Source organism: Narcine bancroftii, chromosome 1, assembly GCF_036971445.1.
Source record: "Narcine bancroftii isolate sNarBan1 chromosome 1, sNarBan1.hap1, whole genome shotgun sequence".
Taxonomy (NCBI): domain Eukaryota; kingdom Metazoa; phylum Chordata; class Chondrichthyes; order Torpediniformes; family Narcinidae; genus Narcine; species Narcine bancroftii.
Window position 1 is genome coordinate 320,523,827 of NC_091469.1, and position 27,871 is coordinate 320,551,697.

General features: G+C 38.5%; 1 protein-coding gene and 1 long non-coding RNA gene across 14 annotated transcripts in view; one reads left to right on the top strand and one right to left on the bottom strand.

Annotated features, from left to right (window-relative positions):
• LOC138747719 (uncharacterized) overlaps positions 1-11,675 on the top strand; it is a 54,274-nt gene extending 42,599 nt beyond the window's left edge. The window contains exon 4 of the long non-coding RNA XR_011347644.1: positions 11,514-11,675. This is a non-coding gene — a long non-coding RNA (uncharacterized lncRNA). The remainder of the gene's footprint in view (positions 1-11,513) is intronic.
• The window catches only part of ctnnd2b (catenin (cadherin-associated protein), delta 2b), a 1,542,927-nt gene that overhangs the window by 398,515 nt on the left and 1,116,541 nt on the right, over positions 1-27,871 (bottom strand). The window lies entirely within an intron of this gene.

The following is a 27,871-nucleotide window of genomic DNA, read 5'->3' on the forward strand; positions in this document are numbered from 1 at the left end:
TAGTTAAGAAGGCCTATGGAGTGCTGGGCTTCATTAACAGGAAGATTGAGTTCAAGAGTGGAGAGATCATGTTGCAACTCTACAAATCTCTTGTGAGACCACACTTAGAGTATTGTGTTCAGCTCTGGTCACTTCATTTTAGGAAGGATGTTGAAGGTATGGAGAGGGTGCAGAGGAGATTTACCAGGATGTTGTCACCTGGATCAGAAAATAAGTCTTATGAGACAAGGTGAATGCTGGGACTTTTTCTCTTTGAAGTGTAGAAGGATGAGAGGAGACTTGATAGAGGTTTACAAGATTATGAGAGGCATAGATAGGGTGGACAGCCAGCACCAGTTTCCAAGGGCAGGATCAGCAAACAACAGAGGACATGTGTTCAAAGTGAAGGGAGGGAAGTTTAGGGGAGACATCAAGGGTAAGTTATTTTTTATTTTTATTTTTTAAATTTTTTATTTTTCACACCATAAAACACGTTGGCCATGATATACACTTTTTCATTTTCACACATATACAGTGACTTTTTCTCCCCCCCCCCCCCCACCTCCCAAGCCACCCCCCCACCCCCCCTCTCATCCATTTTAAGTATACAATCTAGGTTGCATTAAGTCAGTCAGACAATGTTGTCATTCAACAAAAATACACCAGAAATTCTACTGAGTCCATTCTTTTCTTTTCTTCTCCTTCCATCAACTTAGGTAATGTTTGTTCCCGGTAGGTTTTTGCTATTGTATTTAATGTAAGGCTCCCATACTTGTTCGAATATTTCAATATTATTTCTTAAACTATGTTATTTTTTCTAATGGAATACATTTATTCATTTCTATATACCATTGTTGTATTTTCAAATTATCTTCCAATTTCCAGGCTGACATAATACATTTTTTTGCTACGGCTAGGGCTATCTTAACAAATCTTTTTTGTGCATCTTCCAAGTCAATTCCAAATTCTTTGTTTTTTATGTTACTTAGGAGAAAGATCTCTGGATTCTTTGGTATATTGTTTTCTGTTATTTTATTTAATATCTGATTGAGATCATCCCAAAATTTTTCTACTCTCTCACATGTCCAGATTGCATGAATTGTTGTTCCCCTTTCTTTTTTACATCGAAAACATCTATCAGATACTGTTGGGTCCCATTTATTTAACTTTTGCGGTGTAATGTATAGTCTGTGTAACCAATTATATTGTATCATACGCAGCCTCGTATTTATTGTATTTCTCATCGTTCCAGAACATAATTTCTCCCATGTTTCCTTTTTTATCTTTATATTTAAATCTTGTTCCCATTTTTGTTTAGTTTTACCATTTGTTTCCTCATTCTCCTTTTCTTGCAGTTTAATATACATATTTGTTATAAATCTTTTGATTAACATTGTATCTGTAATCACATATTCAAGGTTACTTCCCTCTGGTAAACTCAAATTGCTTCCTAATTTATCTTTCAAGTAGGATCTCAGTTGGTAATATGCCAGCGCTGTATCTCCAGTTATATTGTACTTATCTCTCATTTGTTCAAAGGATAAGAATCTACTTCCTGAAAAACAATTTTCTATTCTTTTAATCCCTTTTTTTTCCCCATTTTCTAAAGGAAAGGTTGTCTATTGTAAAAGGGAGTAGCTTATTTTGCGTCAGTATTAGTTTTGGTAATTGATAATTTGTTTTATTTCTTTCTACATGAATCTTCTTCCATATATTGAGGAGATGGTTTAATACTGGAGAAGTTCTATGTTGTACCAATTTTTCGTCCCTTTTATATAATATGTGTTCAGGTATCTTTCCCCCTATTTTATCTAATTCTAATCTCGTCCAGTCTGGTTTTTCCCTTGTTTGATAAAAATCTGATAGGTACCTTAATTGTGCGGCTCTATAATAATTTTTGAAGTTTGGCAATTGTAAGCCTCCTTGTTTATACCATTCTGTTAATTTATCTAGAGCTATCCTCGGTTTCCCCCCTCTCCATAAAAATTTCCTTATTATTTTCTTTAACTCTTTGAAGAATTTTTCTGTCAGTTGTATTGGCAATGCCTGAAATAAGTATAGTATCCTTGGAAAAATGTTCATTTTAATACAGTTTATCCTTCCTATCAGTGTTAGTGGTAGCTCTTTCCAATGCTCTAAATCGTCCTGTAATTTTTTCATTAGTGGATTGTAGTTGAGTTTATATAATTGGCCTAGATTTTTGTTTATTTGTACACCTAGGTATCTTATTGCCTGCATTTGCCATCTGAATGGGGATTCCTTCTTAAATTTTGAGAAATCCGCGTTATTCATAGGCATTGCTTCACTTTTATTTACGTTTATCTTGTATCCCGACACTTCTCCATATTCCTTCAATTTCTTATATAGTTATTTTATTGATAGTTCTGGTTCTGTTAAGTACACTATCACATCATCCGCAAATAGACTGATTTTATATTCCCTGTCTTTTATTTTTATTCCTTTTATATTATTATCTATTCTTATCGATTCTGCTAGTGGTTCTATAGCTAGCGCAAACAATAATGGTGATAGTGGGCATCCCTGCCGCGTTGACCTGCTTAAGTTAAATTGCTTTGATACATGTCCATTTACTGTCACTTTCGCTAACGGTCCCTTATATAATGCTTTAATCCAATTAATATACTTCTCCGGTAAACTGAATTTTTGCAATACTTTGAACAAATAATTCCATTCTACTCTGTCGAAGGCCTTCTCTGCGTCTAAAGCAACTGCTACTGCAGGTGCTTTATTTCCTTCTACTGCATGAATTAAGTTAATAAATTTACAAATATTGTCTGTTGTGCGTCTTTTTTTGATAAATCCAGTTTAGTCTAAATTTACCATTTTCGGTACCTGTTCTGCTAATCTGTTTGCTAATAGTTTAGCTATTATCTTATAATCTGTGTTTAGCAAAGATATTGGTCTATATGACGCTGGTGAGAGTGGATCTTTCCCTTGTTTTAGTATCACTGTAATTATTGCTGTTTTACATGAATCTGGTAAGTTTTGTGTCTCATCAATCTGGTTGATTACATCCAGGAGGGGCGGTATTAATAGGTCTTTAAATGTTTTGTAGAATTCTATTGGGAGTCCATCCTCTCCTGGTGTCTTATTATTTGGTAATTTTTTTATTTTCTCTTGTATTTCTACTGTTCCAAATGGTTCTGTTAATTTATTTTGTTCCTCTATTTGTAGTTTTGGTAGTTCAATTTTAGTCAAAAATTCATCTATTTTCCCTTCTTTCCTTTCGTTTTCAGTTCGGTATAATTGTTCATAGAATTCTCTGAAGTTTTCCTTAATTTCTTTTGGATTATATGTAATTTGTTTGTCTTTTTTCCTTGTTGCCAATACCATTTTCTTAGTTTGCTCTGTCTTAAGCTGCCATGCTAAGATTTTGTGTGTTTTTTCACCTAGTTCATAATATTTCTGTTTTGTCTTCATTATATTCTTCTCCACCTTATATGGTTGTAATGTTTCATATTTTATTTTTTTATCCGCCAATTCTCTTCTTTTGGTTGTATCTTCCTTTATTGCTAATTTTTTTTCTATGTTTACTATTTCCCTTTCTAACTGCTCTGTTTCCTGATTATAGTCCTTCTTCATCTTGGTTGCATAACTTATTATTTGTCCTCTAATGAATGCTTTCATTGCGTCCCATAGTATAAACTTATCTTCCACTGATTCCGTATTTACTTCAAAGTACATTTTTAATTGTTTTTCAATAAATTCTCTAAAATCCTGTCTTTTAAGTAGCATGGGGTTTAATCTCCATCTATACATTCTTGGAGGGATGTCCTCTAGCTTTACTGTCAGTATTAAGGGTGAATGGTCCGATAGCATTCTCGCTTTATATTCTGTTTTTCTTACTCTATCCTGCATACTAGCTGATAACAAAAATAGGTCTATTCTTGAGTATGTTTTATGTCTAGTCGAGTAGTATGAGTATTCCTTTTCTTTTGGGTTTTGTTTCCTCCATATGTCCACAAGTTTCATTTCTTGCATTGATTTAATTATAAATTTGGTTACTTTGTTCTTCCTGTTAATTTTTTTCCCCCGTTTTATCCATATTTGGATCCAAATTCAGATTGAAATCCCCTCCTATTAGTATGTTCCCTTGCGTATTAGCTACCTTCAAAAAGATATCTTGCATAAACTTTTGATCTTCTTCGTTAGGTGAATATATATTAAGTAGATTCCAAAGCTCCGAATATATCTGACATTTTATCATAACATATCTCCCTGCTGGATCTATTATTACCTCTTCTATTTTAAATGGCACACTTTTGCTAATTAATATAGCCACTCCTCTTGCTTTTGAATTATACGATGCTGCTGTTACATGTCCTAAGGGGTAAGTTATTTTTTTATACACACAGAGAGTTGTGGGTGCTTAGAACACCTTGTCAGGGATAGTGGTGGAGGGTGACACATTAAGGGCAATTAAGAGACTCTTAAGACAGTCACATGATGGAAGAAAAATAGAGGGTTAGGGGGTAGGAAGGGGTTGGTACTTTTTTAAGGAATATATGGGTGGGCACAACATCGAGGGCCGAAGGGCCTGTAGTGTTCCATATTCTATCTACTCCTCCTGCAAGTGGGGAGTATCCCATCACTCGAGGTCTGTAAATGGAGGACAGACGTTGTGAAGTTAGGAGATGAGTTCATTGCTGCAGCATTCCTGCCCTCTGCCATCCCTTGTAGCCACATTGTGCATTTTTAGCTCCTCCACTTTTTGGCCAATGCCAACCTGAAGATTATTGGTGGTGGATGGTTACCACCATCCACTGGTGATAATACCTTTGAAATGCAGGGGGTGGTAGCAGGATTTTCTCCTGTTGGATGTTGTTGGCTGGCACTTGGGAGGCACAAATGTTACTTCACACTAATCAGACCAGGCCTGGACACCATTCACATCCTCCTCGTTATACGAGGAGCCTTAAAATTAGTGCTGAACATTGTGTAATCCTTTCTCATCCAGGTAGCTTTCTGGTTCCCTTATCTTTTCCCCATTAGGAACTCCATCTGTACCTGAAATAGCCAAGTGTCACCCATTGTTCTGTTGCAACTTTACCTTGTAATATTTGGTTCCACTTCCATTCATCTGAAGAACTGCTCTCTGTTGTATGAATGGGATTCTCTGCTTCATTGACTGAGCCGAGATGACCAACCAAGACATGGATATATGGTCTCTTTCAATTCATAATTCATCCTGAAGAGATGTGGTTTTTTTTTTACATTTCACTGATCATGGGAACACCGTTACCACATGCACATGTGGGGAAAATAAGGGTGTACCCCTCCACCTTCAGACTCCTAAACAACAAACTCAATCAAAGACTCATTTCAGGACCCTTACTATGCACATGATTTATAAAACAATTTAGACATACAGCACAGTAACAAGCTCTCCTGGCCCTTGAGCCCCTGCCACCCAATTGACCTACAACATGTACATTTTGAACAGTGGGAGGAAACCGGAGCAACTGGAGGAAACCACGCAGACAGAATGTACAAAATGCTTGCACACAGCGGCAGATTCGAACCCGGGTCTCTGGTGCTGTAACAACATTGGGCTAATTGAATATCTATTTTCTGTATTGCACTATTTGTTTGCACATCCTTTTTACCTTCCTCTCTTTTATGTTCGTATCTTTTCTTGAGTATAATTTTCCTTTGCACTACCAACAAGTAGAAATTCTGCCTGGCCCGCAGGAAAGAGAACCTCACGGTTGTATGTGATGTCATGTACATGCTCTCACAAATAAATCTGACATTTGAACATTTTAAAACAAAGAAAATTTTCCATGGGGGGTGTGTCACGTGGAGTTAGTAACGTAATCCCTTCTCTCCCCGAAAAAGATTTTAAAAAAGTTTAAAAATATAGAAAAGTTTAAAAGGACAGTGAAAGAAACCATCGGAAGAGTCGGAGAAAAGAACAGGATGCCACCAAAGGAAAAGCTTGTTACAATGCTGGAACTGGAAAAAGGACAAGGAGAAAGAAATAAGGCCCACCTCAAAGAAGGAGCCTGGAGCTGTTCGTAGGTTGGCCCTCCACAGTGAACACCAGGTAGCTAGAGAAACCTTGAGCTCTTTCACTCAAAGTCTCCGACAATGGCCGCTTGCCACTGAAGGAGAACATCTACTGCCCAGGCGTGAGGAGTCGCGCATGCGCAGAGAAGAAATAAAAAATGGAGGTACTTTTAAAAAAAAAAATCCTGGAGCCAACAGCTCCGGGGGAGAACTCAGTGAAGAGCTGATAGAGGTAGAAGTTGAAACAGACTCAGAACAAGGATTCAGAGAGGTTGCTAAAGAAACTTTAAACTTTATTATTGGCTTCGGAGGTCAAAATGTATATGGGTAATCTGCAACGGTCTTGGGAAGAATCATTGCAACAGACTCTTAAAGTCCTATCTGATAAAGTGATGGAAACCAGAGATGTGTCTGGTCAGGTGGAGAAAACCATAAAGCAAATGGATAAGAAATTAGAAGTTATAAAAGGAAACACAGCAATTAAAAGACCAGATGAAATATTTGCAGCAGAATCAAAAATAATGAAGGATCATTTTAGTCAGAAGATGGACATTTTGGAAAATTACAGTAGAAGAAATAACATCAAGATTGTGGGGCTGAAAGAAGGACATGAAGAAATTTTTACAAAGTTGGATACCGCAAGTACTGGGAACGGAAGAATTTAAAGGAGACATTGAAATTGAAAGAGCGCATAGAGCTTTAAGACCAAAACCACAAAAAGGTCAAAACCCTCATCCAATATTGGTCAATTTCCTTCTCTCTGTGGTGAGAGAGAAAACGTTGGAACTAGCAGCAAGTCAAGTGAAGGCAAGACAAGCCCCAGTGATCTACAATGGAAACAAGAACAACTTTAATCCAGATATAAGTTTTGAACTGCTGAAAAAAGAAAGGAATTTAATGTTGTTAAAAATGTTTTGTGGAAGAAGGGATATGCATTTGTTTTGAGATATCCTGCTGTATTGAAAATTTTTCTTGATGATAAGCATAATTTTTTTTGGATCCTGATGAAGCCAAAGCTTTTGCTGAATCTTTTGTCTGTTAAGATGGGCAATAAGGGGTAACCTGCTTGGATGGGCAGCAAGGCATGAGGAGGTATACTGTTTGGTTTGATGGTAAAATTGGAAGATTGTGTGTTTATTTGACATTTATTTAATTATGGGGTAGGGAGTTAAGATAATATTAATAGGTAGTTAAGTAACTGATGATATATGTAAAGACTGGTCAGTATAAGATTCGGGGGGGAGGGGGAGCAAAAAGAATGTTTGCTGGCTGCCAAAGAATCACGTGTGTGGTGTAGGCTGGACTACCACTCCTATAAATAAGGGCGGTAAAAAGGGTATGTTTTTTGTGTGTGCCTTTTTTGGGAAATTCTATCGTTTCTTGTTTCTCAACTTTTTTCCCCACACATTTATTGGCATAATATATCTAATAATGCCTTTGTTCTGTTAAAGGGGGATTTGGAGGATGAAAGCTGGATGAATAGGTGGTTCATTTGGTTGAAAATGATTTGGAAGATTAATTTTAGGATTGTAATGTTAATGTGAAACAAAATCAAATAAAACACAAAAAGATAGTGGTATTTATGAAAAAAAGAATAGAGATGTAGCTTTTTTTTACAAGAAACACATTTAGTGGAGAAGGAATTCGATAAATTACAAAGGAATTGGATGGGTAAAGTAGTGGCAACCTCGTTTAATTCAAAGGCTTGAGGAGTTGCAGTATTGATAAATAAAAATCTACCAGTAAAGATGTTAAATGTAGAAAATGACGTGGCAGGAAGGTATGTAATGGTAGAATGTCAGATATACTCAGAAAATTGGACCTTGTTGAATTCATATGCTCCAAACATAGATAATTTATGCAAGACACTTTTATGAAATGATCAAATGCAAATGGTGAAATTTTGATGGGAGGAGATTTTAATTTGACTTTAAATTCAAAAATGGATAGATTGGGAAAATATGTAGGAGATAGTAAAGTGTCCAAAGAAGTAAAAGACTTAATGGTAGATATGGGATTGATAGATATTTGGAGGAAAATGCATATGAATGAAAGAGATTATTAATTTTATTCTTTTCGACGCAAGACATATTCACGAATTGACATGTTCTTATTGACAGCTCAAGTTCAATCTCGAGTAAAACAGGTGGAACATTTGGCATGTATTATCTCGGATCTGAGGAAGATAGAATTAATGGATATAGGTGGTATTGATAAAAAGGAAAGTTATTTTTGATTTTGTAAGAAAGCAAATTAAGTTTTTTATGGAAAATAATAAAGACTCAGTGAAAAATAAATTTGTTATATGGGATGGTTTAAAGGCATATTTAAGAGGACAAATTATTAGTTATATGGTAAAATTAAAAAAAAAAGACTATTTAAAGGAAGTAGGTCAATTATAAAAGTAAATTACTGATTTAGAGAAAACAATACAAATTAGTCCAAATGAGGAAAGGAAGAAATTAATGGAAAGAAAAAAGGTCAATCTTAATATGATGCAAACATATAGAGTTGAAAGAGATATTTTACGAACTAAACAGAGGTATTATGAATTGGGAGAAAGACCTCATGAGGTGTTAGCATGACAGTTAAAGAAAGAACAGGCATCCAGAACTCTAGAAGCAATGAAAGACAAGAATGGTCAGATGGTTTATAAGTAGAAGGAAATAAATGAACATTTTAGACAGTTTTATGAGAAATTATACAAGGCTGAGTTAAAACAAGATGAAATTAAAATAGAGCAAAATTTGCAACAAATTCAATTACCACATTTGTGTGAAGAGGAAAGAATTATCTAATTCATTTACAGAAGCTGAGATATGAGGTTCTGAAAACATTGCAAAATAATAAAGCACTAGGAGAAAATTGTTTTCCAGTAGAATTTTATGAATTGTTGGTTCCAATTTTTAAAGAGATACTAGATCAATTAAGAGAAGTAAATGATGTACCAGAATCCTTTAAGATGGCATTGATAATGGTAATACCAAAAAAGGGAAAAGATCCATTACAAGCAGCTTCATATAGACCAATATCTTTGTTAAATGTAGATTATGAAATTGTATCCAAATTGTGGGCTAATCATTTGGTTAAGTTACTTCCAAATTTGATTAATATAGATCAAATGGAGTTTATTACAAAAAGAAAGGCAGCAGATAATATTGTGAGAATTTTAAGTTTGATAAATGTGGCTCAAAAAAGAAAAGTTCTAGCGATGGCAATTACTTTAGATGGAGATAAAACATTTGATAGATTAGAATGGGACTTTCTATTTAGGTATTATATAAGTTTGGATTTCTTTTAACATGTATAAGAGGAATAAAAGCATTGCATAATGAACCAAAGGCAATAGTAATAGTTAATGGTCAAACATTGGGTTTGATTAGATTAGGAAGATCTTCTAGGCAAGGTTGCCCACTTTCACCATTGTTATTTGTATTGGCAATAGAACTGCTAACTGAAATAATTTGAAGGGATGAGGAAATTACAGCTTTGAGATCAGGGAGATGACACATAAAATTAGTCTCTTTGCGGATGATGTTATAGTATATTTCACTAAACCTGAAATTTCATTGAATAGATTAAATGAAAGATTAGTAGAATATAGATTAGTTTCAGGATATAAGTTAATGTGGATAAAAGTGAAATGATGCTGTTGGTTAATGAAGATTATACACAATGCAAAAAGTTAGTAAAATTTGAATGGCAAAATGAGGGGATTAAATATTTGGGGATAATGGTAAGTAATCAATTAAATAATTTGTATAAATTGAATTATATACCACTTTTAAGAAGGTAGGAGGATTTAAAAAGATGGAAGGAATTATCAATAATGTTAATACTTATGTTAATACTTATTTCAAACATTACTAATTCAAGTACTTAAAATGTTTTTTTTGGATGTTTAAAGAAGATTATTAGGGAGTTTTTGTGGAAAGGAAAATCAGCAAAGATAAGTTTGGAGAAGTTGACGTGGAATAAAGATCAAGGGGGTTTGAGATTATCAAATTTTAAAATTTATTATAAGACAGCTCAATTGAAATTTTTGTCTTCTTGATATCAAAGGGAAGAAAAAGTATCTTGGTTAGATATTGAGATGATTAATATAGGTGAAGTAAGTCCAAACCAAACATTGTATAAATGGAACAATGAAATTTTTAAAGGTAGAAGAGAAATACCAATTTTAAGGCATTTGTTTCGAATATAAAACAGGATACATGTGGAAAGAGGTATAAGGAATTATCAGATGGGTCAGTTGACTTTAAAACAGAATCAGCTTCTTTCATTTACAATGAATAATTCTTTATTTCACAATTGGTATGAAAAAGGGATACAGAAAATATGAGATTGTTTTAGAGGTTCAATTTTTATGACATTTGATCAATTAAAGAAGAAATATGGGATATTACAAAATAAGTAATTTGCATATTATAAAATTTGATGGAAAAAAATCAGAAAGAACTTGAGACTTCTGGAATATAGTCAATTTGAATATCTTATAAGCGATACCTTTATTATTCAAAGATTTATAACTACAATATATAATAAATTACAAGAAATAAAGGAAAAGAAGATTTATATAAAGCTAAATTGAAGTGGGAACATGATTAAAATATACAAATTCAAGAAGAAATATGGATGAAATTGTGTTTATAGTGTAACTAATACAATCAATGCTAGATATCAAATGGTTCAATCTATTTTTTTTACATCAAATGTATTATATACCATATAAGTTGAATAAATTTAATTTAAATTTTTATGCTCAATGTTTTAGATGTAAAAAAAGAGGTTGGTTATTTCTTATATTCAGTATGGTTGTGTGAAAAGGTAAAGGATTTTTGGAAATAATTATGTGTTTTATGTTAGAGAAGATATTAAAAGTGATAGTTAAAATGGATCCATGAATTTTTTTGTTGAGTAATATGAAGTTGGAATTAGATAAATATAACAAGAGATTTTATATAGCAACGGCAATAGTGAGAAAGTGTGTAGCTAAAACGTGGAAATTGGAAAATAATGTTAAAATAGAAGAATGGTTCGACGAAATAGAATATTGTCTCCCATCAGTACTTATATTATGAGAGATGATTATGATAAATTTTTGTCAAATATGGAATCCTTATATAAGATTTATGAATATAGACTAATCCAGACCTTTTAATCCAATCCCCCCCATGAAAATATGGTACTTTCATCAAAAAATATATGGTATTACTAATTTGGTTATAATTATTACGATGAATGTGTTCTTTTCTTTTTTTTCTATCTTCTTTTTCTATCTGTAGGAGTTAGGGATGGTGGGAGTGAAAATTGAAAATTATTTAGTATCTATTATGTAATGCTATAGCAAGTTAATTTGAAATGTATGAAAGATACTAATAAATAAAATTTTCAAAAAAATAAAGAAAATTCTCCAACATCATTTTGAACACAGGTTTGCTGCACCTGGGCATTGCCCAAATGTTGGGCATTGCCCAATAATAATTTTAAATTGTCCTCTGCAGGCTCTGCAAGGAGGAGTCATGCCATTGAAGAGATATCTTGAATGAACAGGGCACTGAGGTCAATAGAATTAATGAAGGCAAGTGAAATTAGCATGATGGTCACATTGATGTGGTGGGCCAAAGGGTCTGTTTGATACCATACAACTTTATGACATGCTCTGAACATGGTGAGTAACAGTCTTCCCAGCTGCACACTCTTACCTTCGGGCAACAATGTTCATGGCCATTGAAAACCCACCCAATCTCCTGGAGTGGGACTGAAGTAAAGATCTATACACCTGATTCCTAACTAGCTCTCTTCAATGCTGCAGAAAAACCAAATTAATAAGTAGAAAGTAATCATCTTCAAAAGCTTCTGCTGCCAAACATTACAGTTTAGTAATATGCCATGGGCTGTAAAGCAATGCTTCAAATAAATTCTTTTTGAGAAGCCCTGCAACAAATACAGAAAACTGCCAACCCTCCCAATACTTCAATTATTATAAAGTGCAGACATTAGCTTTCTCAGTACCACAAAGGTTTCAAATTTCTGAATGCACGATCAATTTTCCGTTAATCCTTTCCCCACCTTCCCCACAACGCTGGGTATTTGAACTCACACACCCATCAAAAATTTACACCTATAGATTTATGGGTCTGGATAAAGATGGATTTATCAGACTGGATGCCTGATCCGCTGCCGTGTTCTCGCAGTTTAGTAATATAGTCTGTCAGCATGGAAACAAGCTCCATGACTCAACAAGTCAGCTCCAATAATCAAGCATTCATTTATACTATAGTAATTGAGGAGAATCGTATGTCTCTAAAGACACTCGAAAACATCTACAGATGAACTGTCAAGAACATTCAGGCTAGTTGCAACACTGTGTGTGGTACGGAGGTGCCAATGGTCAGGACAAGAAAAAACTCTAGAGGGTTGTTCACTCGGCCTGTGACATTGCAGGCCCTAGACTTCACTCCATCGAGGACATCTACAAGAGGTGGAGTCTTTAAGAAAGCAGCTTCTTTCCTCAAAGACCCCCACCATCCAAGGCCATGCCCTCCTCACTCTGCTACCATCAGGAAAAAGGTACAGGAGCCTAAAGACGAACACTCTGCGGCACAAGGACAGCTTCTTTCCCGCTGCCATCAAATTCCTGAATGATTAATGAACCAAAGACCCTGCCTGTCTTTGACTCTTCATGCACTGTTTTTATTTATTGCTGTAAGTTGGTTTATATGTTTGTTTGCACTTTGATGCTGCTGTAAAACAACAAATTTCTTGACTTATTCATGACAATAAATTCTGATACTAATCCTGAATAATGAATTAATGCTATTTTATGCTCCAGACATCGCCCTCCACTCTCCCCAGATTTTACCATTTACCTGCATACCAGCACCAAATAATCTACTATAGGGTGGCACGGTTAGCATGGGCAGCACAGTTAGTGTGGGTGGCACGGTCAGTGCAACGCCATTACAGTAGTGATCGGGGTGCATAGGTTAATTGGGTGTAATGAACAGCACGGACTCATGGGCTGAAATGGCCTGTTACTGTGCTATATATCTAAATTTAAAAATGTTGCAATCCAAACGTTCTTAGATATGGGAGGAAACCGGAGGACCAATGCTAGGTCAGGCAAAATGTGCAAACTCCACACAGACTGTAAAGGAGGGCTGGTTTGAACCTGGGTCATGAGAGCTGTGAGCCAACAGTTCTACTAGGTGCTCTACCATGCCACAGTCAGCTGATTCAATCGACATTTGGTGATTCAGTAGGATTGGGACTATTTGGTGGGGCAGTCTGGGTTGGTACGGTGAGTTTACAGTTTGAGGTCCTGTAACAGATGTGTTACATTAGTGCTTTTTACAACTTGGCAATTACATTTCTGCCAATTATTTTAAACAAAATAGCTCACATACTGAAGCTTTATTTCCTCGCAAATGGCCAATAAATCCTCAGTCCCTTCCAGTATAATCCTGAAATTGCTTATGCTGGTAATTCTTTCCAGTGACATTTCCAAAGATATGCTGCAGTTCACACACAAACCCACTCAGACGTTATTGCATGCAGTCGAAAATATTACTGCCTCCAGCACAGAGCTGGACTTTTAAGGCTCTAGGAAGCAGCCTCATTAAAATGCACATTTCTCTTCCTTTTATTTAGATTACTGGAGGACATCAAGATCAGAATATCTTGCTACGGAAATCATTTCTGGACCAGCTTCTATTTACACAGTTTCTTTTCTTTAAGCCAGGCTTCCCAAACAAGTTTATTTACAACTTAGTCAATTGAAATATTCTGATTTTCTTATCCCCAGTGTGGCTTCATTAACTATAATCTCCAGCATTCAATGGTCCTGTTTTCAAAATCTGGTTTAAGGTGAGATTTCAATGTATCACAGTAGTTCATTCTTCTTTGGCCCTCGTAACAATGCAATTCCACAACGATTCCACAAGAGCAAAAATAAATTCATTTCTGACAGTTTCCAAATACAAACAACAGCCTTCCTTGTCTTTTGCCATTGGCTGAATATGCTTGGGATTGTCTGATCTGGGTAGCTAAGCAGGCTCAGGCCTGGTCAGTACTTGGAGGGAAGACTTCCTAGATGCTGAGGGTTTCTGTGAGGGGAGCTGGACAAACTGCCTTATGGCAAGACAAAAGTTAAATTATTTCATGTGACAATAATGGAACTGTTAACCTTTAACATAAAACTCAAAGCAATCAGAAAAAAATTAGAAGGAAATACTTTAAAAAAGGATGCCTTGGTGAAATGAGTTAAGGTGACATTGTGAGAATTTTTCTTGCAACCCTAACTTTTATTGCATTTTTGAATTGAACATTTATGTAAAGAAAGAGGGGAGTCCAAATTGTGCACTTGACCCTCCGATCCCCAGGGATGAGTTGTGTTCAGTGGAAAAGCAGTCAGTGTCCTGGTTAAAGGTGGCCCAGTGGAAACGACACAAACGGTTTCCCATCCCAGGACACCACAGCGCATATCTAACCCAGTCGACTGACTAATCCAGACCATCTATTCTCAAATATTTTTTAATGTAGTCGGAAGGAGAGAAGTACAGAAGAAACTAACAAAACTTGACTGCTTCACAGGGAAGGGGACCCATAAACTTTGAGCAGAGCCCTAAGGGGGCCAATAGCTGAAGAGAAGGTTGACAATGGCTGACCTCGATTGTTATCACACTGCTAATCTAGATGATTGACATCTACAAAATTGAGGGTGTGCTGCAAGGCCACAAAACTTTTTCGTACACTTTATACCAAAGTCTGCCCTACACTTCAACAATCCCTCAATCAGTATCTAAATTTTAAATTTAGACATACAGCATGGTAAAGGGCCATTTCAGCCCACAAGCCTGAGCTGCCCAATTACACCCAATTGACCTCCAACCCCCAGTATGTTTTGAACAGTGGGAAGAAACCGGAGCCCCCAGTGGAACCCCCACGCAGACATGAAGAGAACATAATGTTACGAGCCCAGAGGACCCCAAAACCCAGCAGCAATAGATACTTACCAAGACAAATGGCTACTTAAAGTTGCTTTTAATTATCTTTAAACATGAAAATAGAATCACACTTTAACTTATCATTATTAACTTAACCCCCTTCTAATTCTAAGCACACGTCTGTGTAATGTGTAGTTCTTTGGTTCACAGTTCAATCTCACTTCTCACTCCTCCAAGTTCACTAGTTGCAGGCAATTCTTATACTGTGCACAGAATTTAACATTTATGAATCTTCACCAGGCTTTGGAAGGTAAATGGTTACTGCTCAGGAAGGTTCTTGTTGGTTTTCAGAGAGAGATTTGTTGCTCGTTGGACACCCACAACTGATTCCTTCAAATCAGCCACTTCAGTGTCTGACTGAAGAAACTTGCCCCATCAGGATTTTCCATATGATAACTTCTTTCAGGTCACCACAGAGTTCCTTTTTGTTTCCCTTATTTCAAGTGAAACATTATACAGCCAGCCATCTTCTCTTGTATGGACCACAAGGGCTTTGACCAGGCTGAACTACAAACTCACAACCCATCTTCAAAATGGGTTTGCCAGCTTGTCCTGTTCCAGTCCTACTGCTGCTGAACTGTAGAACTGAATTCTCTCTCTCTCCCTCTGACTCTCTCAGAGAAAACCACATGACCCTCGTAGAACAGCAAACTGCACTCAGAGTGTGGCACCGGATCTAATCTTCTGAGTTCATTCATCTGTGGCTTTCTAAAACAATAATCCATTACTCCACAGCATGTCCAATTAACACCTACTTGTGAAGTTCTATCAACATACTTCAAAGTTTTTGCAAATGCATTCAGAGCCAGGTCTGTCTGGCTTGAGCAGAGTTCTGGCATTGTAAATGAGATCTGTTTTGAAGTGTTTGTTTGTGACCTACACTAAAAAACCTGCCACAATTTATCTCATTTAAAACATATCTATACACAATATAAAATATAACAATCTGTCACAGTACAAACTCCTCACAGACAGGGTGGGATTCAAACCCTGGACCTGATTGCTGGCGCTGTAACAGCATTGTGCTAACTGCCACTTATGGTTAGCTTAGCAGTTAGCGTAATATCATCCAAAAGATGGTCACAGGCTATTTGACTGGTTATAGAATCTTACTGTGGACAAATTGACTGTCAAAGCTGGCTCAACAAGGCAGCAAGCATCCAGCAATGATAACCTGGAGCAGAGTAAAACTAAAATCAGTGAACACTACCCTGAGGTAGTTCAACAGCTTAACTTATGTCTTGCACAATGGACTGTGGTCATCAGAAGTCAATTATCCCAACCCTGGGTATCACGACAGGAATACCTCAGGGAAGGATCCTTGGGCTGATAACCTTCAACCGATTCATTAATGACCCCCATTCCATCAAAAGTCCAGAAACGGGAACATTTGCTGATAGTTCAAATCCATTCACAACTCTTCAGCAAATGACTCTGTACAACAAGACCGAGCTAATGTATGGCCGTCAGCTGACAAGTAGCAAATTTAATTATTTATTTAAAAAATTTAGACATAGAGCACTGGAACAGGCCACTTCAGCCCATAAGTCCGTGCCACCCAATTGACCTACAATCCTTGGTACATTTCGAATGGTGGGAGGAAACCAGATCTCCCGGGGAAAACCCACACAGACACAGGGAGAACGTAAAAACTCCTTACAGACAGCATTGGATTCAAACCCCAGTCCAGACCGCTGGCGTTGTAAAGGGCTAACGGCTACGCCAACCTTGCTGCCCCTAGAAGCAGCAAAAAGGGCCTTCTCCAACAAGAGTCTGCCTGCTCTTGGCATTCAATGGCCTTACCACATCCGAGACAACTTCAGCCAATACCCTGAGGGATGTCACTGACCAGCTACTCAGCTGGACCAAGATGGGGATCCTGTGGCAAGTGACTCATCTCCTGATGTTCCAAGGCCTTTCCATCACCAACAAGTAATCAGGAATGTGATGAAGCCCTTCCTGCATGTGTTGATGAGTGCAGCAGCAACAACATCAAAAAAGCTCAGCGCTATTCAGGGTAACATGGTCCACTTGATTGGATTTCCATCATTCACTCTGGACACTCCTTCCTTCCACCCATTGATGCACAATGGTTGCAGCGTTTACCATCAACAAAAACCACTACAGCTACCTGTCAAAGTGACTCCCACTACACCTCTCAAATCCGCAACCTCCACCAAGAGGGCAAGGACATCAAGTGCATGGGAACACCACCCCACAAGTTTTTATTCAAAATTTAAATTTTGACATGCAGCACGGTAACAGGCCTTTCGTTCACAGCACATGTTGGTCAATTGATCCCTGGTAGGTTTCAAACAGTGGGAAAGAACCAGTGCACCCAGTGGAAACCCACGCAGACACGGGGAGTAGGTACAAACTCCTTACAGAAAGGGCCAGATTCGAACCCGGGTGGTTGGCGCTGTGACAGTATTGCGCTAACCCTGCCACCCCACAGAAATAGTAGAGGATGGATTGCACCCTTTCCTGTTTAGAAATAGGCTTTCAGGGTACTAAATAGTCCTTGAAAGTGAAGCCACACTTCCCTTCTGAATCTGCAGGGGTTGCCTACTGCATCCAGTGCCCCCCGTTGTGGCCTCCTCTATGTCAGAGAGGCTGGATGCAGACTTGGAGATTGTTCTGTGGAGCACCTTTGCTCTGTCCGCTGCAATAGCAGGGACTTGCCAGTGGCCAACCATTTCAATTCCACTCCCACACCATTGTGTCTGTCCTGGCCTTGTGCACTGCCAAACCAAGGCCACCTGCAAATTGCAGGAACAACACCCAATATTTTGCCTGGGCAATCTCCAACCAGATGGCATTAATTTCTCTGGTTTCTATTAGATCTCTCCTCGGGCTCTTGCTCCAGGTCTTCTTTCTTCCAGCTCCCAAACCCTTCTCTCTCCATTCAGAGAGCGACCTCCTCTCCCTATTGCTTCCCAGCTGTTTACTCTTCTGCCCTTCCTCCCATATCAACATATGATATCTTGCCCAGGGGTCTGTACTTCTCCCCCTGCCTCCCTCTCCACCCCCCCCCCATCAGACCATTTTATTCAGGAACCTGCCTGCTTTTTGTCCATATCTTTGTGAAGGGCTCATCCCCGAAACGTTGGTTGCGTATCTTTATCTTTGCTGCATTTTAAAAAAAACTCTGCGTGACTTACAACATCTGCAGACTTCCAACATCTGCAGACTTCCTTGTTTAATTGCAAATATACTCTGCTCTTCATTATTGTGGTGTCTAAATCTAAGAACTCCCGATCCAACAGTCTTCAGCAGAAGGAATGCAGCCGTTCATTTGGCAGTTCAAGAGAATCTTCAAGAGCATTCGCGTCTGGGACTCACCCCAATGATGCCCAAATCTCGAAAATGATCGCAAAGCAAAATATAAAAACAGGAAATTTATAAATAATTGGCCTTGCACCATGTATTTTCCTCTGAATGAATTCAATGTTAAAATGCGACATTTCTCTCAAATTTCGCCAGCTGCTTTTAGCCATGGGCTTATTCTACATGGCTGCATTAAACCAAATTATATATAACATTGCAATTCTCTGTTTTCAGCTCAATTTGATGGTGGGAGAAACTGCTCAGCCTCTTTCTCAGCTTCAATTGTAGCTGGCTGTAAGAAGTCTCCAAACCCTCATCAGAAGCCCTTTCCTATTGGCACCTTTTTCCAGGAATTAACTAGTTAAGGGTCCAGCGGAAAAGGAAATCAACCAGTACACCAGAGACAAGCAACCTCAAATCACTTAACTGCCTCTACCTCCTACTTATATCCCCAGTGTCAGCTGTCACTGGCATGCTAATTAAATCAGTGGATAAGGGACAACTTGCATCCCTTCCATTTGAAGGTGGACTCCCTGATCCCTGGGGATGAGTTGTGTCCAGTGGAAAAGCAGTCAGTGTCCCGGTTAAAGGTGGCCCAGTGGAAACAGCCTAAATGGCTTCCCATCCAATTAACTGGGATGCCAGTTAATTGCCATGGAAAAAGAACGATGCCCAAGAAGGTGTTCATGCAACTCTGCCACTGCATCTGTGGGGTAGTGAGATGCCTGAGCTGTGGCTAGAGTTGACAACATTGCTGAGATCAGGGACTCTCTGGAAGGATGATCAATATCTCCCCATTCCATCAAGAGACCAAAAATGGGAATGTTGGCTGATGATTCGATTCCATTCAATTCACAACTCTTCAGAAAATGACTGTGTACAACAAGGCCAAGCTAACATTTAGTTGTCAACTGACAAGTAGCAAATGCAATTTATTTACTTTTAAAATTTCAACATACAACACGGTAAGAGGCCATTTCAGCCCATGAGCCAGTGCCACCCAACTTAAACCCAATTGACCTCCAACCCCCGGTACGTTTTGAATGGTGGTAGGAAAGCGGAGCCCCCTCCCCGGGAAATATCATATCCAATGATATTTGGATATCGCTGGGAGAACGTACAAACTCCTTGCAGACAGCACGGGATTCGAACCCCGGTCCCGGACGCTGGCTCTGTAAAGGGCGTGGCACGAACCGCTATGCGAACCGTGCTGTCCCAAGAAACAGCCATGCTACAAAAGGGAAAGAAAAGGACCTTTTCCAACAAGAAGAGTCTGCTTGCTCTTGACATTCAATGGGCACAAGGTGGACACTGAATGGTTATTTTTACATCAGACGGAAAAGCTGCCATTTAACATCTAAGACAAAAAGAAAGAAAATATGAAGAAAAGGTGTTCTATAATTTTAACTAAAAATATTTCCACTCCTGAGTTTTCTACATAGCATACTGTGGATTAATAGAAAGAGACTGATTTGTCAATAAATATGTTATCATTCATCAAGAGTGATCTTATTCTTTGTTCAAAATATTAATTCAGGTGGTTTGTTAAAGTCCTGTACCTTGGAGGTAAGACTGAATTACACGATGTTAGGTTACTTCAAAGTTGGTCAATAGTTGTAAAACGGACAAGTGTGTTAACTTCCTGACAATATTGTAAATTCAATAAGAGGAGGCGCACAAATGGTTTATGAGAATGACAAAAGAGAGGATATAATTATCACTGGGTCTCCAGCCTTTGTTAAAGGCTGAATAACCCAACAAAGGTCTTCAAAATTATGAAAGGTTCAATAAGAAGAACAAAGAGCGTTTCCGGTTATGGTGAACAAAGAAAAACTGAAGGTCATTCAGTCATCATGAAATTAAATAGGCCAATCGGATGGAATTTCTTCTCCAGAGAGCTATGAGAATATGCAACTTGCTACCACATGGAGTGGATAAGGCAAACAATTTTGGTGAATCTGGGTAAGTATTCGAGGGCGACACCAATGTTCAGAATTTTGCTGCTAGCATTCGATACAGAATTGCAGGAAGGGATTTCTATAGAACCAGCGCATTGCTTGGAATAATTTGGCTGGGATCTGTTTCTGCACGGTGGAATACTCTGCAAAATGAGTGGCTTTTAACACGTGCTTCTCAGGGAAACCAGCAGGAAAGAATTTGCAATGATCCACAGGTCTGCTCTCAATCTTCCTGAAGCACTGTTCAGTGGGTCCTGCACAGGTCGTTTCATTAATGTGATTTTTCCTTGGTGTGTGTAAAGTGTAAAATGCCATCATGGTCATTGTTGGGCTGCAGGTGAAGAGGGTCTTTTTGCAGACTTGTCTCAGTTTCCAAAATATGGACCTCAGCCAACTATCACAAGATTGGTTTTCATTTAGATAGAATTTGTCCAATTTTACCAGTCTGAAGAATGTCCGACGTCTTGGCATTAGTCGTTCACCCACAACCAACCAAATCTCTAAATCTCCATTTCCTTATGGGAGTTTAGACAGCCTACCGGAAGTGCGGTAATTAAAGAGGCGAGACTTGCAATGTGTGTCATCAATATGTGCTCTTCATTACCCTGTTGTTCATGGATTGCTTGCAGTTCACTTTGGACTGCAGGCATTCCGAGAAATTTACTAGGGGTCTAGGAGGTAAAATATCAGATCGGGAATGGCTCCCTCATTCCCATTTTGACCTTTTTACACAGCATGCGTTTCCGAGAAAATGGCAAGAATTTCCTAGGATGTAGAAGCTGTGTAAAAGACATTATAGGTCAGCACCACAGAGGGATAGAGAAATAATGGGATCAAAACCGTGTTGATGTAAAAATATTTACATTTTCTGATCCTTCTAATTGTATGACATTCAGTATCACATCATATAACTAATATGAGTATTTCTAAGAAATAAGACATCTGAAGAAATTATTAGGATGATGCCCCATTAAGTAAAATTTAGATCATCCAATGATATTTGACATACAGCATGGTAACAGGCCATTTTGGCCCATGAGGCTGTTCCGCTCAATAGCACCCAATTAACCTACACTCCCAGTACATTTGAAATGGTGGGAGGAAGCTGGAGCCCCCGGGGAAATCCCACACAAACATGGGGAGAACATACCAACCCCTTACAGATAGTGCGGGATTCGAACCCTGGTCCCGATCGCTGGTGCTGTAACAAGGTTGCGCTCACTGCTACGCTAACCATAGGCAAGGAACTGGCTGTAGATTTCATTTGAGCAAAAGAGCATAAAAGAGTGCTATTCCTCTGTGTCGTTGGAACTTCATCTGAGACTTGGAATCATACGAGAAGCACCAAATGTCAGAGATAACAGGATGACACAAAAGAAAGTCTGAAGAGAAAGAGAGAAAAGAGAAAGAAGAGGCAGCAGAAGAAAGAAGGCCACTAATTCAGGGGGTTCCCATAACTTTGAATTGGAGTGGTTGGTAAGTATCATTCTTCTATATTTTATTGAAGTATTTGATGAGTAGTTTTATATAATCTTTGTGCAATGATAATAAAATAGTGTGTTTCTGAATACACCTTGCTGTTGGATCAAAAGATTAAAAAAACCAAGGACCAAATTTTTAAATTATTTTTGTTACAGTCCCACAACTACAGTGTGTGCATCACTACAAGATGGATTCTGGGAAAGCAAATGAACTGTGCAGAGACAATTTTGCATAGTTGAGGTGGAATGTCTGGTTTAGAAAATTACCAGAGCATTTTTTTCAAATTAAAACAATTGCCAAAATTCTAAGGAGAATGCAAAACTCTGTGAATGGTGGAAATTTAAAGTAACTCGGGTCTCAGAAGATTAAGCAAGTTATGAGGCTTCTGCTCAGCACAGTGGGTTTCAAACTTTTTCTTTCCACTCACCTGTTACTTTAAGTATTCCTTAGGCCATCGGTGCTGTGTGATTAGTAAGGGATTGCTTAAGGTGGGGATGTGGGTGGAAAGAAAGAGTTTAAAAACCATTGTTTTAATCGTACCTCACTGACTCATTATGTGCACGATTTCATAACTTCAAAGGAAATGGGCCAATGGCAATTTTTCTGAAGAAAAATATTTCAGTAACAATTGGGTCTAGAGCAGTGATTCTCAACCTTTCCTTCCCACTCACATCCCACCTTAAGCAATCCCTTACTAATTGCAGAGCACCAATGGCCCAGGGATTACTTAAAGTGGGATGTGAGTGGAAAGAAAAGGTTGAGAACCACTGTGCTAAGGAATAAAACAGTATACAGGTACTTCAGCTCAATTCTGCTACATTTAATCAACACTGGGATTAATTGGGTGCAAAAGGAAGTGAAGAAAATAAGTGAACAAAAGGCAAAGTCTGAGATAGGAGGCAGGTAAGCAGAATTAAATGAAATAAATTTTAACATTTTTACATTTAAATTTAGACATACAGCAGTTACAGGTCATTTCGGCCCATGAGTCCGTGCTGCCCATTTTACACCCAATTAACCTACAACCCCCAATACGTTTCGAATGGTGGGAGGAAACCGGGAATGGTGGGAGAAAGCCACGCAGACACTGAGAACGTACCAACTCCTTAACAGAGAATGCAGGATTCGAAACCCGGTCCTGTAACTGTGTTGTGCTATCCCCTACGCCAACCGTGCCGCTCATAATAGACGATAATAAAAGCTGAAGTTACTGGAAGGGTTTGGAAACTGTGCTGGAAATCTGGGATAAAAGAGCCAGAAATGCACATTATCTGAAATCGCTGTACTAAACGTATTGACTACAGAAGGCTGGTTAGTCAGAAGACTGAAAAACTCTAAATCTTTCTTGTACATCAACAGTATTACCAGCTTACATGTTCCATCTGCTCAACTACTGCTGTTCTTTTTATTAAATCTGATTTGTAGCCAAAACAGGATTCTCTCTTTTAATGCCATGTATAATTATCAATAACTAGTTCAGTGACGCGTTAAAAAAGATAATTCTTCCGAGGTTTCTTCGTTCTTAAAATGATATGTATCCTCCACAGTAGAATGGGTTATAACCTAGCTTGACAGCACCTGATGTCACCAAAGACAGAAGTGCTCATGTGCACAGTGTCTTCTAGGTATCAGTTGTGGTTCAGTCAGGGACCTTCTCTTGTCTCTGCATTAATTCTGTTCAATTTCCATGTCAGAGAAATGTATGCATTATCCACAGTCACTTTTAATGCAGTGACGAAGAAGTATTTTAAGAAATGGAGGCCATATCCACTATGTCACACGGGAGTCAAGAAAAGCCCATGACAGTGAAGGGAGGTGGCATTTCACTGATGAGCAACCTATATTTGTCAAACCAGTGTCAGTTGGAACAGATCACCTGGTCACATATATCACTGCTGTTTGATGCATGCAGCTTTGATACAACAGTGACTACTTTTTAAAAAGTAACAGGTAACCTAAGGTTACGAGAGCCGCTATACAAATGCAAGCTTTTCTTTGTCAGATCAGTTCCCTAGTTTCCCCAGATTGTTAAAACATCATTCAGAGAATGTTGCGCTAATTGCTGTATGCTTTCCAGTGCATTTAAATCAACATAATCCTACTGATAAAATGCACATAAATTAGAGGCAGATACAGAACAAAGACAATACAACACTATGTGCAACATGTTGGCTAGAAGATCCTTGCCAATAATGGAACACAACTTGATGAATACATCTGACAGTGCCGTGGAAAGGAACTGTTAAGTAAACCAATACCCAAAAATAAATAATGTTGATCTCGGCACAGTCTTGGGTTTAAAAAAAAAGAGATCTTCAGCATTGCTGTTTAATATGGTCTGGGCTTGATTTCATCTTCAGACTTTCAGAGCAAGGGCTTGAATCCATAACCTTCTGCATGCAGCAACTAAGCTATGGCTGACCTCAAGTTGTTATATACATCCTCACCATGTTTTAATCATAATATTTTTTTCACAGTTCAAGTTTATCGTCACATCGAACACTGCAATATAGTACAGGTCCTCTAGCTCATGGTTCTGCTGAACTACGCAAGCTTATTTAGGACATCCATTTCTTTATTAAACTGGAAAAATATCAAATATACATGGTCCACCTGAATTTTTTTTTTGTCAATGGCCACAATCCTTTATGCATTATTTCTCTGAATTACAAGTAAATGTCTTCACTGTGCGATGGAAGGGTTCTGTTATTGTCATGTAATACTACATTTAGAATGTAAAGTACATGAAATTCTTTAACTTTGGTCGACTGTAAGGCAGACAGACACTTTGCCCAGTGCCCCTCACAAAAGCCCACAGCACCTGCTGTTCCCAGGCAGTCTCCCCTGCAAGTACTGACCGGACCTAAGCCTGCTTAGCTTCCGAGGATCAGACAGTCCCAGGAATATTCAGCTATTAGGAAGTGTATGCATGAACAGAAGCAGTGATACTACCAGCAGAGGTGCCAAGATAGTCAGGGAGTTTGGGAGGGGGGTTCATGGGTGTCTCTCAGAGGGGGTATGTGAATATTTCTGTTAATGTGTGTTGGTTTTTCTGAACAAAAAGGGGCACAACGTATAATGTGAACAATGTTGTTTTGATGCTCAATAAAAATATTTATTCCAAAAACTAAACATTTCCTCTCTCTTTCATCCATGTGCCTGTCTGATTCTTAAATGCTCCTATTGGACCAACACCCCTGGCAATGCATTCCAGGCACCCACTACTCTTACCCCTGGCATCTCCCCTCAACTTTCCTCCACTCACTTTATAGAGATGTTCTCTAGCGTTTGCTACCCTGGCCCTGGGAAAAAGGTGCATGCTGTCTACATATTCCTTTCACAATCTTGTAGCCCTTCATTAAGACACCTCTTATCCTTCTTCGATCTGAAAAGACTTGGCTCTACTAACCTCATAAGGGATGTTCTCCAATTCAGACAACATCCTCCATAGCTTTCCAATTCCTTCCTGAATTGAACACAATATTCCAAGTGTGGTCTTTGCAACATTACCTCTTGACTCTTTAATTCAATCCCCTGACTAATGAAAGCCAGCACACCACGGGTCTTCTTATCTATTAACTTGCACAGCCACCCTTTCAGATCTATGGATTTAGACCCCAAGGTCCCTCTACTCTTCCACACTGTTAAGTATCAGACCATTAACCCTGTACTCTGCCTCCAAGTTTGACCTTCCAAAATCCATCACCTCACACTTATCCAGATTGAATTCCATCTGCCACTTTTCTGCCCAACTTTGCATCCTGTCTATATTGTGTTGTAACCAATGACAACTTATGACTCTCTAATCACTTCTCTCTCTAACTTGTTCCCCACCCAGCTCCTCATGGTCTCTTCCTCTACCAGCATCTCCACATTTCCCACCGTTTTCTGATCAATACCCTATCCCATCTAGGCTCCATCCCAACACCCCCTCAATTTTTTCTTCTCTTTATATTGTTTGATACATCTCCCTCTCACTATGTCTTGTTAACACTGACTGTTCATTTCTCTCAATGGATGCTGCTTGTCCCAATGAGCTTCTCTCGGTTACCTGAAGATTCCTGCATCTCCAGGTTGTGTGTTTCTCCAGTGTGCAATTCATTTTTTTTTTTTTAAAAGCTCTTAATCAAGAAAACATAAAAATTATTTCATGCATCAAATGTGTGAATGAGAACTTGCTATTTAGAAAATCTGGTTAGTTACTAGGCCCTTTTGACCCACGGGCCTGTGCCACCCAATTAACCTACAGCCCCCGTTATGTTTTGAACAGCGGGAGGAAACCGGAGCCCCCAGGGAAAACCCACGCAGATATGGGGAGAGTGTACAAACTCCTTGCAGACAGAATTGGATTCGAACCCTGGTCCGATCCTGATCGCTGGCACTGTATCAGCGTTGTGTTGACCCCTACGCTAACCATGCTGCCGTCAATTATGATTATCTTTGTGCACCAAACATGTGAACAAAATTGTCAAGTATTTTGTTCAGTCAAAGGATATGAATTTGAACTCCAAAACCCAGCAGCAATAGAAATTCAATAAGACAAATGGTTACTTAAACAAAAGTTACTTTTAATTTTCTTTAAAACATAAAAACAGGATCAAACTTTAACTTATTACTATTAACTTAACCCCCTTCTAATTCTAAGCGCACGTGTGTAAGTTCAGGAAAGTTCTATGATTCACAGTCCAATCTCTCTTCTCACTCCTCCAAATTCACCAGTATCAGGCAATTCTTATACTGTGCACAGAATTTAACATTTATGAAATTTCACAAGGCTCTGGTGCTTAAAGGTAATTTGTTACCACTCAGGAAAGTTCTTGTTGGTTTCAGAGAGATATTTGTCACTTGGACACACACAAATTGATTTCTTCCAATCAGCCACTTCAGCGTCTTGCCGAAGAAACTTGCCCCATTAAGGGTTTTCCAAATGGTAACTACGTCTTTCAGGTCACCACAGAATCCCTCTTGATTCGCTTATTTCAGGAGAAACACTCTAGCCAGCCATTTCCTCTTGTAAGGACCACAAGAGTTTTTCAACAGGCTGAACTCAAAACTCACAACCCATCTTCAAAATGGGACTTTCCACCAGCTTCCAAAAGCCACTGCAGAAAACCAGCAGTCTCCAGACCCAATCATCTGAGCCTGATCATCACTTGCTTTCAAAAATCCATTACTCCACAGCATCAGTCCAATTAACACCTACTTGTGAAGCCTCCTTAGGCATTCTTCAAAGGTTTTGCAAATATCACTGATGCCTCAATATCTCACTCTTGCATTTTAAATGAGATGTGTTAGGTGAAGTGTTTGTTTCCTTGTAACCTACACTAACCCCCCACAATTTTGATAAGATAATATAAAATATAATATACCCGTCACAGAACACAGCTGCACAGCAAGTAAAATGACGTGAGAGTCCCAAACCACCAGATAATCCAGCTGTGATCAGTACCTCAACACAGGTTGTTCACTGTGGCAAATGAAATGATACAATTCTGCCAATCGAATACATAGAAATTCATTCCAGGCTTATTGAGAAAGATGGATGCAGCTATTATTTATCCTGACACTGCAGACGCTGGTTGTTTCTGATTTAAGTATGTGTTTACAAATATGAAGTGTGATCGCTGTGAAGAAGGGAACACTTTTTACTTTGTGTCAGTTGATGGATTCACTATGATGGTGTCACATCTGCCTTAAATTAGGTCCAGAGGTTCTCAACCTTTTTCTTCCCACTCACATCCCACTTTAAGTAATCCCTAGGCCATCGATGCTCTGTGATTAATAAGGGATTGGTTAAGGTGGGATGTAAGTGGGATGGGAAGGTTGAGAACCACTATTCTAGACCCAATTGTGACTGAAATATTTTGCTTGAGAAAAATTGTCATCGGCCCATTTCTTTTGGAGTCCTGAAACTGGGCACATAATGAGTCAATGAGGGATGATTAAAACAGTGGTTTTCAAACTTTTTTTTCCCCCACTCACATCCTATCTTAAGCAATCCCTTACTAATCACAGAGCACCTATGGCTTAGGGAATACAGAAATTGGTGTGTGAGTGGAAAGAAAAAGGTTGAGAACCACTGAATTA